This window comes from Silene latifolia, chromosome 10 (assembly GCF_048544455.1).
Source record: "Silene latifolia isolate original U9 population chromosome 10, ASM4854445v1, whole genome shotgun sequence".
Taxonomy (NCBI): domain Eukaryota; kingdom Viridiplantae; phylum Streptophyta; class Magnoliopsida; order Caryophyllales; family Caryophyllaceae; genus Silene; species Silene latifolia.
The window spans coordinates 98,780,576-98,797,090 of NC_133535.1; the positions used below are offsets into that span (position 1 = coordinate 98,780,576).

The 16,515-nt window shown below is 44.2% G+C and overlaps 1 non-coding gene across 1 annotated transcript; it reads left to right on the forward strand.

The window, feature by feature from the left end:
* The first annotated feature begins 15,404 nt into the window (after positions 1–15,404).
* On the forward strand, positions 15,405–15,511 carry LOC141610361 (small nucleolar RNA R71). Its single transcript, XR_012528266.1, has one exon. It is a non-coding gene; the product is annotated as a small nucleolar RNA R71 (small nucleolar RNA).
* The last annotated feature ends 1,004 nt before the right edge of the window (positions 15,512–16,515 follow it).

The following is a 16,515-nucleotide window of genomic DNA, read 5'->3' on the forward strand; positions in this document are numbered from 1 at the left end:
ATATACACTTGTCAAGTTTCCCAAATAAATGCTTTCACAAAATTTTTCCTAAATGCAACTATATGCCATGATGCAACTATCATATATACAACCTAATGCATATGCTTCTACCAACTAGTATGTCATATAAGCTAAATGCAATCCTATAATCACATTGTTTATACCGCATCAATCAAAATAAAGCCACATAGTCATTAACATAAAGAGGAAAAAGGAGATTGGAAAGATCATACCATGCGGTCTTCAATATCCTCATGTCTCGGATGTGGCGTAGTCGATCAATGTGAAAAAGGATAGACAAACAGAATATATATACAAGACTACACTATAAAGGAAATGAACATGTTTTTGGTTTTCAATTTTTCAATTTTTATCATTTTTTTTTTAAAAGTCATGTTATAATTTCCAATCCCCACACTAGTATGGGCATTGTCCTCAATGGCGAATACGATAGGAAATTATGCAAGCTATATGAGAATGCATGATTTCTACACTAAATGCAAACTATATGACATATATACAAATGAATGCATTCTAAACTATGTTATATGATGCATGGATTTTTGTTTGGTTGGAGAGCATAATTTGAATTAACTCCCAATGCATGTGCTTGAACTTCCCCAAACCAAATGAGACACTATTGCTAATGTCAAAAATGGGAAAGTTCATGCACAAGAATGCTATGCATGAAACTACATTTGTCATTTTTGATTTTACAAGGTGGGAACAATAAAAGACACCTCAATGAGACCGAGGTGAGAGTCCTCTAGGTGGTGCTAGGACTCAAACACATGATCAAGATAAAAATTTAAAAACAAGAGAAATGAACAAAGCTAAAGGAGGTGTAGGAAACTCACAATGCATTGTGACATCCTCCAAAAAGCTTGCTAATCCTCAATCGTCGCTCATAGCGACATCACTTCCATCGTCATCATCATCGCCAACTTCCTCACTAGTATCATCATTGTCTACCTCCATAGACCTGGAGGCTTCACCATCATCACTTGAGCTTTGATCCTCTTCTTCCTCATTTTCCTCTTCTTCTTCACTCTCAACAACAATCTTCTCACTACCCATGCTAGCATCCCTAGGAACATTAGGAAAGAATACTTCCCTATCCGCCCAACTAGGCAAAGGACATAATGGGTCAAGGAGTCCTTACCTAGCTAGGTGTAGGAGGGGCGGATATTGAGCTCTATATGCATTGACTCGGTCTTTATAAGCTTGCTTATGCATGTGTTGCATTAATTGAGTCAAATAATCGTTACCTATCGCAACACCATCGGATTATAATTCTTGGTAGGTAAACGGGTAGGGTGGAGTCACAATAGCGGAGGAGGAGGATTCGTCATTGAATTCCCTTTGTTATTGTATGATCATCTCGGCTTCACTGGAGAGTGGAAGAAGATAGTTTGTGCTTCGGACATTGAGTCGGCAAATTTGGTTTGGTAGAATGAAGGACTTGGCATCTTTGGTAAGCCACTCAAATTTGTTGTCAAGGTTGTCATTCTTGACCCAATGGAATTTGTGAACCATAGTGGCTAGATCAATAAGGTGGCCTGCCTTAACCGGCTTGTAAGTCCCATCTTTGTTGAAATTCCGGTTAAAGTGTTTTTCCAACCATGTTACCAATCCCCCATTTACTATAAAGGCTGCACCTTCCTTACCATGGTCGATTGTAACCCACCTCTCGATTAAGAATTGAAGAATATTGTATTTCTTGGTGAATTTCTTATCGACATTCAAGGTTGACTCAAGATAGATGAAATCAAGTTTGGTGAAATGATTAGTCCCCTTCCTAGCAATAAGAGTATTTCCCACAACCTTGTGCCACACCCTTATGCCCGGATGGTGGACATAAAGGGCACGACATTCATGGAATGATTCGAATTTCCTTCCGGTGATAGCTTTCCACAAAGGGGCGGGATCATATTTTGAAGGTTTCTTCACATAAGTCGAGTCATTATCAAGACCGAATACCTTGCCAAACTCATTAAAGGACATCTTTTTATCCACATTCTCAAGGCGGAATTCAATATTCGTTCGAGTCTCCACCTTTGTGACTTTCAATGAACTTAGAAATTCCAAGGTGAGGGAGGGGTAGGTCAATTCTTGCATATCAAACAATGTAAGCAATCCCATAGACTCAAAGAAGTTATTGGTTCTTTCAAGGACACGCAATTTGGTCAAAACATCTTGGCAAATAAACTTGGTGGGCAAAATCGATTTCTTAGAAAGAGACATAAAAGCTTTCCTATGAGAATCGGATGTGAAAGTTACCTCCGGATATTCATGTAATTGCTCAATAACCGGAATAGGAGTAGTAGCTTCCACCATAGGAAGAGGAACCTCTTGAATTTCCACTCTTCCTTGTTGCACCACCAGAGCTTTAGAAGCTTGAAGAGCTTGTTGCCTCTTTGAAAAATTTGATTTTGTGGGTGCCTTGTTTCCACCTTTAGTCCTAGCCATTGTTCTTCTCCTTGTTAAGGATGTATCAATAACCAATGATTTACTTGAATTCTTCTAATATCCTCAAGCTTCAATGAATCCCAAATCGATTTAGGATTTTCGAAATTTTCCTTGTAATCCTAGAAAATCGATTCAATCTTTGAGGATTTGGATGTTTGGTTGGTGTTTTGTTGATGAAGGAGTATTTTGATTGTGTGTTTGTGTTTTGAAAGAATGAAATGAAGTGGGAAAGGAGGTTTAAAATCCCGTGTTTTTGTATCTCAGTAGTAGGACACGAGCGGCTTAGGCACGGGACGCTCGGATTGTAGTTCAGTCAGCATTAGAAAATGAAACCCATGTTAAGACGAGCGTCTTCTGGAGGAGACGAGCGGATTCTGGCTTGAGACGAGCAGATTGATCTGGGGACACTCGTATTCATAGTCAGAGTGAAATCCCAAATTTTGATGTAACCAGGACGAGCGGATTCTCACTGAGACAAGCGTCTTTGGACTGAGACGAGCGGATTCTTAAGGAGACGCTCGGATTGTAGTTCAGTACCAAATTTTTCTTTTCAGCTCTGTCAGGACGAGCATCTTACTGCCAGGACGATCGGATTTCATCCAAGACGAGCGGCTTCCCTCTGGGACGCTCGGAGTGCTCATGTACCTCACGGGTTCAGTTCCACCTGTGAGGGGCTTCATTCCCAAGTCATTTCTTCTTCATTCATTTGATCTTCATTGAGGATGTGCTACAAAGGCTCGGATAGCTTAGGAAATTGCTATCCCCACACTAGTCCAAACACTACACATCAAGAAACATTAGAGTACTTCCCTCACTTTATTTTAAAATGATAATCTTGATCAAAATGTACAAATGTAAATCCAAAAATTAACAAAGAATGCAATACAAGAATAAAATGCAAGTTAAGGGGTTAGAATATTTACAAATGGTGGTTTAGGGAGGACTCCACCAAACTCTCATTCTTGAGATGAGATGTCAAGGGGGCATAGCCAAGGTGTTGTTGATGTTGCTCAATACCTTGAAGAAGTTGTCGAAGGCTTGTTCATTGTCATTATAAAGATCTTCAATAAACCTTTGTACGTGGTGTTCTTCATGGTGGTAACTTGAGTCAAGATGGTCACCAAAGCCTTGGTCTATAGCATTGCCAATGTAGGGATTAACTAACCCATCGAATTCGGCATCCCATAAACCACATACTTCACTATCTTGCTTCCCTATAGTATCATGAGTTGATGGAAACAACTCCTCTTTCTTGTTATCATGGCCAATGAGGCCTTCTTCTTCTCTTGTCATGATTGACGGTGGGCTATTCAAGCTCTCATTGTTGAAATTTCCTTGCTCTTTGGATGGAGCATCTTGAAGATTATCCACTTTCTTCTTCCATATGGGTGGTGATTCTTTACCCATAGCTTGTTCTTTGCATTGAGATGCCAACTTCTTCCTATCACTTTCTCGGCTATAATGATCGATCATGAAACATGGCTCATGTAAGCGGGGAGCTCTCATTGACTTGTCAAGGTTAAAAGTGATTGTTTCATCTCCCACTTCAGGTGTGAGCTCTCCATGTTTTACATCAATCACCGCTCCCGCGGTATGTAAGAAGGGTCTTCCTAAAATGATTGAAATATTGGAATCTTCTTCCATGTCAACAATAACAAAGTCCACCGGGATGAAGAACTTGCCAATTCTTAGGGGCACGTCTTCCCATACCCCTAAAGGTGTCTTCGTCGATCGATCCGCCATTTGAAGCGTGATATTGGTGCATTTGAGTTCTCCCTTTCCTAGCCTTTTGCACACCGAGTATGGCATGACACTCACACTTGCTCCAAGGTCACATAATACTTTGTTGATTGTAGTGTCGCCAATGGTGCATGGAATAGAGAAACTTCCCGGATCTTTGAGTTTTGGAGGTGAACTTCCTTGAAGGACAGCACTACTCACTTTAGTGAAAGCAATAGTCTCTAGCTTCCGGATGGATTTCTTCTTTGTAAGAATATCTTTCATGTATTCCGCATAGGCCGGAATATGATTGATTAATTCTGTTATGGATAAAAAATACCACTTATCACCTGTGACGTGGCATTATTTTACTGGCAGAAAGAGTGGCTTAAGAGTGGCGACGTGGCGCGCGGTAGTTGGTGGATGAGAGGAGAGAAGGACCGCTGAGGTGGCACAAAAGGGACCATGGGATTGAAAAGTAAACAAGCACAAAATTGTGTAAACTGAAAAGCCCACGTGCAAAAGAAGATAAGGACCAAGTCAATAACCAACCCCTATTCCTTAGGGAGTTGACCAAGAATTTAGCAACAGAAGCAGAAGCAGCTCAAAAAACCCTAAGTCCGACTCCTACAACTATATAAGCATGAGAAGAGAAACCCTCAAGGCATTCATCAGGACGAACGAGCAACACTTCACTCCTAAAAAATCCATCCACGATTGGCGATATTTCTCTAGCAATATTATACTTGTATTTCCTTACTTTTTCACGAAATCTCGATTATAGTGCAAAAATTGGCGGGATTCCGACTACCCCCGCAGTTGTTCCCACACCGGGTTTTCCGCGTCACCAAAAATCCTTCGTGTCCTTCTTTTCGTTTGTCTTTATTTCATCGTACCTATCGTTTGCACTTTAGACATAATTGGCATTTAGAATACTCACTATCACTCACATAAAAAGTTCATATTCGGTAAATTTTTACCAAAACAATTTGGCGCCCACCGTGGGGCATAGTGATCATTTTCTATAGCCAAACCTCGCAAGACCGAACCAGCCGTCACCATGTCTGGAACCAGCCAGAACCCTTCCAGCAGCCAGAGCATGTCAGCCCTGTCTTCTGGAGCAGGACTTACCTCTGCATCCGCAGGATCAGTCAGTGCACCCCCAACGTCCAGCCAGACGATCCCCGTCAGCATGTCAACCAGAGCCATGCCCCAGCTTCAGAAGCTACCACGGATTCCAAAGGCAGCAGGTGCAACCAGTCAGTCCAAATCCAGTAGGGAAAGCAGCCCCAACAGAAGTGAAGCTGTATCCAGAAGCCAGAACCAGGAAGGCTCAGGCGCAGAAGTTCTCCGAAGCAGAGGATCTTCAGCGCTTGATCCGATGCAGGTGATGATTCAGGGGATGGACACTCTGCGTCGGCCCGTTGAGGATCTGAGGAAGGACAACAAGAACCTAATTGCACAGATCGTAACAGCAGTCCAGCCCAAACCAGCATCAGCACCAGAGGCTCCGACCAGAACCAGCGGTGGAGGATCGTGTCGATCAATTCCATCAGAACTAGTCACCAGACTAGACCTAGCAGTAATAACACCCAGCGAACTAATTGAGCCCAGAGGATTGGGATGCCTGTCATTTGATAATCTACCCAGTCTGCAACAGACAACAGGTAACGCTTTGTTTAGCACCCCATCAGGATCTGACCTACCACCCTTTTCAGGTACCCCCGCACACCAGACACCAGGATGGCAATCTGGACCTGTCCTCAATTTTCTGGAGCACCCTGGCTAGGATCGGAGGATTACAGTAGACACCAGGATGGCAGCCTGGATCCATAATCAGTGCAACACCAGTAACCAGTCACCCAGCACCAGGCCAATTTTCTGGAGCACCCTGGCTAGGAGGTACACCTGCTGGTTCTCTTCCGCCTGTTTCTAACCCTCTTACAAGAGCAGGTAATTCGTTGGAGCAGCAATACCAGGAGCTGAGGGAGCTGATGTATAGGATACCAGGCGTAGCCCGCCCGCTGGAGAAAGCAGCCAAAGACAGCTACGCAGACTCACCTTTCGTGGATGATATAGCCCTAGTCGGTGTTCCTAAAGGATGTGTGCCGCCAGCTATGACACTCTATGATGGATCCACAGATCCACTTGACCATATCAACCACTACAAGCAGAAAATGATGGTGATAACCACAACTGGATCTCTAAAGGAAGCTTGTATGTGCAAAGGATTCAGATCAACACTGTCAGGAGCAGCCCTGCAGTGGTTCGTCGGCCTACCGAATAAGAGCATATCCAGCTTCGCCGACCTAGTCAATGCCTTCAACCAGCAGTTCGCCAGCAGCAGAAAGCCAGAGAAGCAGACCAGTGACCTCTACCGGATAGTGCAAGGGTTTGAGGAATCTACCCGTGATTACTTGAACAGGTTCAACAAGGAGAAAGTGTCAATTCCGAGGTGCGATATAGCGACCGCTATACAAGCCTTCCGCCGAGGATTGCACCAGGATTCACAGCTATACAAGGACCTGACCATGCATTACTTTTGAGGAGGTACAATCAAAGGCAATTGCTGTTATGAGGCTGGAGGAAGACGCTGCTCCCGTAAGAGGTAATTACGATTCAGACCCAGTATCCAGAAAAACTCCAGTAGAAAAGAAGAGTGAAAGACCCAAACCCTACAGCAGGAGCGTGAATAGAGTATCTGGAAATTCAGAAGGAAAGAGCGAAGCAGATCTGCCTCCGAAAGTAAGCGAGTATGGTTTTACCACCAATCTTGCAGGACTATTCAAAGCCTTGAAGGAGCTGGGACGCAGAGTCAGATGGCCGAAACTTCCAGAAGGAAACCCCAGCAGCAGGGACACAGGCAAGAAGTGCGAGTTCCACGGCAGCAACACCCACAACACCGATGAATGCCACTCCCTCAGAAAGGAAGTCAAATTCCACTATGACCAAGGAAACCTAGATCATCTCCTACCCAGAAACACAACCAGAGTAAACTCAGCGGATCAGGTTCTGCCATCCCCTCCTCCTCATTCCACTAGGACTGTGAATGTTATTACAGGTGGATCGGAGCTGTGTGGGCTGACCTATTCAGCAGCTAAGAGGCACGCAACCAGAACTAAAGGAGACAGACTAGAAAGCTCCTGCAGGATTAACCACCAGAATCTGTCGTCAGTCATCTTTGACGAAACAGGCGCAGGGTCTACTCCAGAACAGCACCACGATGCCCTAATCATCACGCTTCCTATAGGAAATTGCAAGGTGAGGAAGATCCTGGTGGATACCGGAAGCTCCTTCAACTTGATCATGATGGAGACACTCAAAGGCATGGGATTCACCGAGAAAGATCTAGCAAAGAAGGCGATTCCCTTGGTTGGTTTCAGTGGCGAAACAAAGCACTCCCTAGGAGAAATCATCATCCCAACCTACGCAGGAGGTGTAAACAAACAGGTAAGGTATCTGGTTATTGATCGACCCTCTACTTACAATGTGATCCTTGGCAGGCCCTGGATCCACGAGATGAAAGCAATTCCCTCAACGTACCACCAATGCCTGAAGTTTCCAACACCTTGAGGGGTGCAAGAGATACGCGGGGACCAGGAAGAAGCTAAGAATTGCTACAAGGTGGCTCTGAAGTCAACGACCGGTTCGCCCGCATAGCAATTACAGAGCCAGCGCATCCAGGACGAGTACATTGAGCCTCACCAGGCAGAGCTGGACGAAGTCATCCTGGACGCGCTGCATCCAGAACGAACTGTTCTCATTGGATCTGAGTGTACAGGTAAATTGAAGAACTTGTTTGGTTATTGAGAACTAACATAGACTGCTTTGCTTGGTCACATGATGATATGATAGGGATAGACCCTAGTGTGATAACTCACAAGCTAATTGTGGATCCAAGCTATAAACCTGTGCAGCAAAAAAGACGAAAATTTGCTTCTGAAAGGAACCAGGTCGTAAACAAAGAGGTAGATAACCTGCTTGCTGTAGGAAAAATTCGAGAGGTAAAGTATCCAGAATGGTTGTCTAATGTGGTGGCGGTTTCGAAGAAGAATGGCAAGTGGAGGGTCTGCGTCGATTTCACGGATTTAAATAAAGCTTGCCCAAAGGATCCATTTACACTACCACTCATAGATGCCATGGTGGATGCCACTGCAGGGCACGAGATGCTGACATTCCTGGATGCCTGGAGCGGATATAACCAGATAAAGATGCACCCAAGTGACCAGGAAAAGACAGCATTCAGATCCGAGCGAGGTATCTACTGTTATAATGTCATGCCTTTTGGACTGAAAAATGCAGCATCTACCTATCAGAGGCTGGTAAACATGATGTTTAAAGAGCAAATAGGCCAAACTATGGAAGTATACATAGACGATATGGTCGTCAAATCGAAGCAGCTTCACAAAGACCACCAACACCGGCAGAAACTTTCAATACCCTCAGGAAATATCAAATGAAGCTGAATCCTACGAAGTGTACCTTTGGAGTATCCAGTGGAAAATTCCTGGGGTATATGGTGACCCAAAGGGGGATAGAGGCCAGCACCGAACAAATCAAAGCAATTCTGCAGCTGGAGTCACCATAGAAACCGAAAGACGTCCAACGCCTGACTGGAAGAGTGGCAGCCTTGAACAGATTCATATCCAGATCCTCGGACAGATGCAGGCTATTTTATGATGTACTCAGAAAAAGCCAAAGATTTGAGTGGACGGATGATCACGAGAAAGCATTTCGAGTCAAGCGTTATCTCAAAGACTCCCACCTCTCCCCGTCAAAGCCGAGCCGGAGAACCACTGTTCTCGTATCCGTCGATCCACGAAGCGGCGATCGGTGCGAAGACTAGTACGAGAGCAGGAAGGATCACAGCATCCCGTATATTACATTAGTAAGTCTCTGCTTCCAGCAGAGACCAGGTACACGTCACTAGAAAAACTTATCCTTGTACTAGTTACTGCATCCCATAAATTGCGTCCCTACTTCGAGTCTCATACAATTTTTGTGATAACTAACTATCCCCTTAAAACTATCATGAGAAAACCAGAATTATCAGGAAGGATGGCTAAATGGTCCATGCACTTGAGCGGTTACGATTTCAAGTTTGAACCCCGTACGGCCATAAAGTCTCAGGCTCTGGCAGACTTTGTGTCTGACTTCTGCCCAGCACTCTAGACCCAGGTAGAACAGGACATTCTGAATCTGGAAGAAGATAAAGGGGAACAAGTATAGGAGCTACATGTGGACGGAGCCTCCAATGCCAAAGGAGCAGGAGTGGGACTGGTCCTCAAGTCACCCCAGAGAGATCTCATAGTCCAGGCTGTACGATGTGAATTCAAAGCCACAAACAACGAAGCAGAATATAAGGCACTGATCCTGGGTCTGAAGCTGTGGCTCTGGATCTGAAAATCAGACACCTTCAGGTTTGCAGTGATTCTAAGCTTATAGTAAACCATGTTAATGACTGCTATGAGGCAAGGGATCCCAAGATGATGGCATATCTAGACGTAGCAAAGGAGCTGAAAATCAGATTTGTCACATTCAACATCAAGCAAATCCCCAGGGACCAGAATGCAGAAGCAGACGCACTAGCCACCCTGGGGGCAACCTTCAAGACATGAACTATCTCTACAATACCAATAGTCTACGTGGTGGAGCCAGCAACACTAAAATCTCAGCAGGAAGCAGAAAAGGTGTGCAGCACAAGCAGTGAAGAAAATACTCCAGACTAGAGGAAACCCTACCTAGACTGGTTGCAGAATGATGTCCTACCAGCAGATAAGAAGGAGGTAAGGAGCTTTAAAATGAGAGCATCCAGATTCATACTAATTGATGGTGTTCTATTCAGGAAATCCCTCGATGGACCCTACCTCTGATGCCTGGATCGGGAAGAGTCACAGGCTGTTTTGCATGCTCTCCACAGTGGAGAATGCGGAAACCATGCAGGGGGCAGGAGCCTGTCCAACAAGGCACTGAGGCAGGGATACTTCTGGCCCACAATGCGCAAAGATGCCATTGAGTTCGCAAAAAGATGCGACGCTTGTCAGAGGCACGCCCACGTTACCACCAGACAGCAAAGCCTCTGCACCAGGTTATCTCACCATGGCCCTTCATGAAGTGGGGAATGGACATCGTGGGACCACTACCCAGAGCACCAGGAAACAAAGTCTAGATGCTCGCCATGACGGACTACTTCTCCAAATGGATAGAAGCAGAGTCATTCTCCCAGGTTACAGAAACCCAGGTGATATCTTTCATTAAACGCAATATCTATGCAGGTTTGGCATTCCATCTGAAATTATATGTGATAATGGGTCCCAATTCATTGGAAATAAGAGAGAAGCTTTTTGTGCTAGGTGGAATATCTCGTTGCAGAAATCTACTCCTAGGAACCCCAAATTAACGGACAAGTCAGTATCCAAAGAATAAGATTATCGTTGAAAACTTGAAAAAGAAGCTGGAGGAGATTGGGGGCAAATGGGCAGAAGAGCTACCTCTGGTTTTCTGGGCTGACCGAACCACACCAAAGGTTGCCAAGTGAATAAAATGCAAACTAATCTGGCAGAGTCTGTATTCATTACAGAAGGCGTGTGTCCGTGGCTAAGCACGTACAACCGGGACAGCCAGCCTCCCGCGATGCATTAGCACCCACGCAAACCTGGCTCCTCTGGGCGAGTGGGCGTACTAGACCCCTTAGCTAGCAATCTAACAACGATGTCCAAACAAACGACGTGCATGCACAAATAAAAGCACCAGAAACGGTACGACACAAAAAGATATCCACCAGAAAATACTTAAGTTTCAAAAGCAAAGTACGTCTGGTATCAGAACCAGACCAAAACACATTAAAACTATTCAAAATAAAATGTTACGCCCCGCAGGGCCAGAAATTAGCTAAACATAATAAGAGTCTTTCAGATGCATAAAAAGCTAATCTATGTCAATATGCTCCACAGCTTCAGAAGCAGCTGCCTGAGTACCAGGAGCAGGAGAATTCACCTCTTCCTTAGCATCTAGATCACCAGCGGAAGCAACACCAGGTTCCACTAAGCCAGCAAGCACATCCAGGTTCAGACCATCCGGGAAAGCAGCAGCAAGCTTCTCCTCTTCAGCTCCTAAGTCCCAAGCCGGATGCTTACCATTCTGGAACGCCTTTATACACTTAATCTTAGTCTCTAGAGTAGCATAGGACAGAGCATTTGCCAAAGTCTCTTTCAACTCCTGCACATCAGAAGCCTTCTCTTCCTGGATCTGAGAAGTACGAGCCTCCGCATCAGAAGCACGCTTCTCAGCCTCAGAGGCACGTCTCTCAGCTTCTAAGGAACGTTTCTCAGCGTCAACAACATTCTTTTCAGCACCAGAAATCCGCCCTTCAGCAGCAGAAAGACTGTTCTGCAACTTCTGCTTCTGAGCAGCCTCCTCCAACAGCAGACTCTGGGACTTGTCCAAATCAGCCTGAATTTTAAGCCTGCCCTCAATGGCTTCTTTCATCTGCTTCTGGAAGTTAGCGTTCTCTGCTTCCTGACGAGGTACCTTCTCCCGCAGATATAGAGCCATCTGGAAGGAATGTCACACCAAAGAAGAGTGTAAAAAAAAATAAAAAATAAAAATAAAGATATGTAATGAAGCAATCAGAATCCGTTTACCTCAAAAGAGTGCTCCGCTGCACGATCCACCAAATCATGCAAAGCCCTGCTGTTCAACGCAGACCTAGGAGCAGGAAGTAGCATCTGGTTCATGAAGTCCAGATTACTCGCAGACTTAGCCCTTCCAAAATCATCCGGAAGCGTAAGAACGATAACCCCAGCAGCAGGAGTGGGTTTTGAAGCGGGAGCAGCTCCAGAAGCAGGGACGGCTCCAGACGCTGGGATCGAAGCAGAAGCAGACATGGAAGGGTTAGAAGCAGGAGTAGTTTTAGGAACCGGAGGATCCCCAGAAGCAGACTGCACGTGGCCAGGCAATGGAGGCCTCACAGCTAGAGGAGTAGCTTCAATAGGAGACTGCTCCTTAGCCCGGCTCACGGCAGCAGACCTTCTCTTAGGACGAGGTCCAGAACCAGAGGCAGGGGTGGATTTTCTCTTCTCAGCAGGCTTGGGGGCAACGGCGACCCGCTCCTTTTCTTTCTGAGCCAGGACATCATCCAGCGAAATTCTAGATTTTGCAGAGCCTGGAAGCAGCAAAGATCAAGTCAGAATCAGAAATATCAACCATCCAGAAATAGAACTTAGTCAAAAAAGAAGAACAACACACCAGTCGACATTGATTCTTTTTTCTCATCTGTTGTTTCCTTCACCGCAGAAGCAGAATCCTGAACCAGATTGGGGAAAGTCCTATGCTCAGGGGGTGGACCAAATAGCTTGGAAAGGGACACAGCTCCGTCGGAGGATCGAGGCAAGTGGCACAGACCTGCAAAAAACACAAAGTAAGGAAGAATAAGCGTCAAAGAGAAATACACAGGAATAAGGGCATGCAAATACCGTCTGTTGACCGCCAGACGCTGACAATGTAGTCAGTCGGAGGAGGAAGGGTGTCGACTTTGACAAAGATGAAACGAGTAAACCACTTGCTGTCATCAGGTTTCACCGGAAAAAGAATGCAATTTTTCTCCCCATCCCGAACTGGGATGGTCACTTGGCCTCGGCTAAGAGACTTGACCGAAAACAAGTGGGCGAGGTCTGAAAGACCGATATCATAGCCAAATCGGCTAGTCATAGCCACAATAGCGAGCAAAGTCCGCCAGGTATACGGAGCTACTTGGCAGATGGCCAAGTGATTCAGGTTCAGAAACTCCTGGATCATGGGAGGAAAAGGAAATCGCAGACCCAGATGGAAAGCATACTCATACAAGCATATCCACCCTTCCCTCACAGAATCGGCTTTTTGACCAGGGGTTGGGATGCGAAAAACCACATCATCAGAAAAACCGAAGGTTTTCTTGATATAATCAAGATCCTCGGGGGTGAAGTAAGAATCACAAGAGTGTTTGGCGGAAAGGACGCCGCTGGAAAGGAAAACGTCAGACGGCATCACCGGATCCGAAGCAGAGGTTGAAGAAGCGGTTTTTTGTGACATGATGTGCAAAGAAAGAAAAAGAAAACAAGTAGGAGACAAAGTACCTGTTGAAGAGCAGTCGGCAGAAAGAAAGAGAGTTTATGAGAGAGGAAGATGAAAGTGATTGATTGTGATGGAAAAGTGAGAAGATAGAGAAAGAGGGGAATACCGAGGGAGTTATATAAAAAAAAAAGGAGTTCATGGGGGAGTGGGGAACTAAATACGGCGGTTGAGGAAGCATTAAGTGGGGACGTTGTAGAAACCAAGATAACTGTTAAAACTTCGTCAGTTCTCCGCATCGCAAACAGAAATTCCCGCCTAAAATTATTTGAGACGGAAATTTGGGGGCAATTGTTATGGATAAAAAATACCACTTATCACCTGTGACGTGGCATTATTTTACTGGCAGAAAGATTGGCTTAAGAGTGGCAACGTGGCGCGCGGTAGTTGGTGGATGAGAGGAGAGAAGGACCGCTGAGGTGGCACAAAGGGGACCATGGGATTGAAAAGTAAACAAGCACAAAATTGTGTAAACTGAAAAGCCCATGTGCAAAAGAAGATAAGGACCAAGTCAATAACCAACCCCTATTCCTTAGGGAGTTGACCAAGAATTTAGCAATAGAAGCAGAAGCAGCTCAAAAAACCCTAAGTCTGACTCCTACAACTATATAAGCATGAGAAGAGAAACCCTCAAGGCATTCATCAGGACGAACGAGCAACACTTCACTCCTAAAAAATCCATCCACGATTGGCGATATTTCTCTAGCAATATTATACTTTAATTTCCTTACTTGTTCACGAAATCTCGATTATAGTGCAAAAATTGGCGGGATTCCGACTCCCCCCCGCGGTTGTTCCCACACCGGGTTTTCCACGTCACCAAAAATCCTTCGTGTCCTTCTTTTCGTTTGTCTTTATTTCGTCGTAACTATCGTTTGCACTTTACACATAATCGGCATTTCGAATACTCACTATCACTCACATAAAACGTTCATATCCGGTAAATTTTTACCAAAACAAATTCCGTGAATGGAATTGAGACTTCTAAGTTCTTCACAATCTCCATGAACTTTCCAAGTTATTCATCAAACTTAGGCTTAGCTTGACGACTTGTAAATGGAAGTCTAATCACAATAGGCTATTTCTCTTTAGCCTTCTCTTCATTCTTATTCTTTGAAACTTCTTGAATGGTGGTGGGTTCTTCTTCTTCCTTAGAGTTTTCAACTCTTTGGTTGTCACTAGAATTCACAACATCTTCATCAATAGGCCTCTTCGGCCCTTCATATCTTGTACCAATTCTCAAATGGATAACACTAACCGATTCATATCTTGGGGGATTACCTTGAGGTGGTAATTGCCCCTTTTGTCTTTGAGAGTTAGAAGATGCTAATTGGGTCATTTGGGTTTCCAACATTTTGACATGGGCTAGTATGTTGTTGATGGTGATGTCTTTTGCTTCTCTATCTTTTTGCATTTGGGTGAAAAATTCTTGTTGGTTCTTTTGCATTTGGAGGACCGCTTTTTGAACATCAAAGCCTTGGTCAATGGATTGATTGTATGGAGGTTGATTTTGATAACCTTGGCTTTGGCTGTAAAAGGGTCTTTGAGCTTGGTTTCTCATTGGAGGTGGGGTGTATGTTGGTTGAGGGTTTTGAACATTTTGGCTTTTGTATGAAAGGTTTGGATGGAATTTGGTGTTCTCATTGTAATAGTTGGAATAAGGGGTGCCACTCTTGTATGCTTAGAAAGCATTCACTTGTTCACTTGTTCCCCTAAATTAACTTTGGTCATGTCCTAAAGTTCCACAACTCTCACATACTCCACGTGGAATTGATGATGATTCCACCATAGCATTAACATGTTGCTTGGGCGATTTGGAGGCCTCTTCAAGTTTAGCCATGGCCTTCTCAAACTTAAAATTGATGGTGTCAATATGATCACTTAGTTGAGCACCCAATTGTGTAATGCAATCTACCTCATGCTTTCCTCCTCTAGTAGCCTTCCGAGGTCTACTATATTAAGAGTTATGAACCGCCATTTCCTCAATTTTGTTCCATGTTTGATTGTCATCAACTTCAGTGAACATACCATTGGATCCCATATTGAGAATGTTTCGGGAGTCTTCATATAGACCATTCCAAAATTGTTGTACAAGGAACCACTCGTTAAGTCCATGATGTGGACAAGAACAACAAGTGTCCTTGAATCTCTCCCATGCTTCATACAAAGATTCCTCATCCCTTTGTTTGAACCCGGTGATTTGGGCTCTCAACATGTCAGTCTTTTCCGGAGGATAGAATTTCTTGTAGAGAGCAAGTGCTAACTTCTTCCATGAGTCAATACCAAGAGTAGCCTTGTCTAGGCTTTTCAACCATTGTTTCGCGATACCAATCAAAGAAAAAGGAAATAAGACCCATCGGATTTGATCTTGAGTAACTCCGGTTTGAGAAATCGCATCACAATAGTTACAAAAAGTCTCCATATGTGAGTGAGGGTCTTCACTAGGCATCCCCCCAAATTGACTTCTCTTGACTAGTTGTATAAAGGCGGATTTTGCAATGAAACTACCGGTTAAATGTTGTGGTGTAGGAGTACCATGTGGTAAGTTCTCCTCGGTTGGTACGGAATGTGATGAAAATTTAGGCATTGTGGGTTGATTTTGTGGTGGGTTTTGTATTGGGTTGTCCTCTCCTTCTCTTGCAAAAGGGTCGGTAAACTCAATGTTATTTGGTTGAATGTCCACAATTTCTCCAATACCTCTCACGGTACCTCTAGCAAGTCTTCTATTGTTGGTCAAAGTTCTTTCAATTTCAAGATTAATGGGTAACAAGTTACCTTGTGATCTCCTAGACATGCAAAATATGAAATAACTCGAAAACAATTAGAACAACCTTTAGGAGTTTGACTTCCCCAAGGTAAAGAAAGACACAACTAAAAACAATTAAATAAAATCAAATCAAGTTAGCATCGTCCCCGGCAACGGCGCCATTTTTGGTGTCGGTATATAAAACTCGTCGTCAAAAGCTACCTAACCAAAACAATATTTATAACTTCACTAACTACGCTTAGTAAAGAGGCAAGTAAAGGTCGGATCCCAAGGGACGGGTATTGATGTAGGATTTTCAATTGCAAATGGTTGTGTCTTAGGGTGTCACAATTTGGGTTGAGATAGTAGATCAACTAAACTATTCAACAATATGAAAGCAAGGTAATAAAAACAAGCAAGGTGATTAAAATAAGATGTAAACAATTGATTAAAAGCACTAGGGCGTGGGTTAA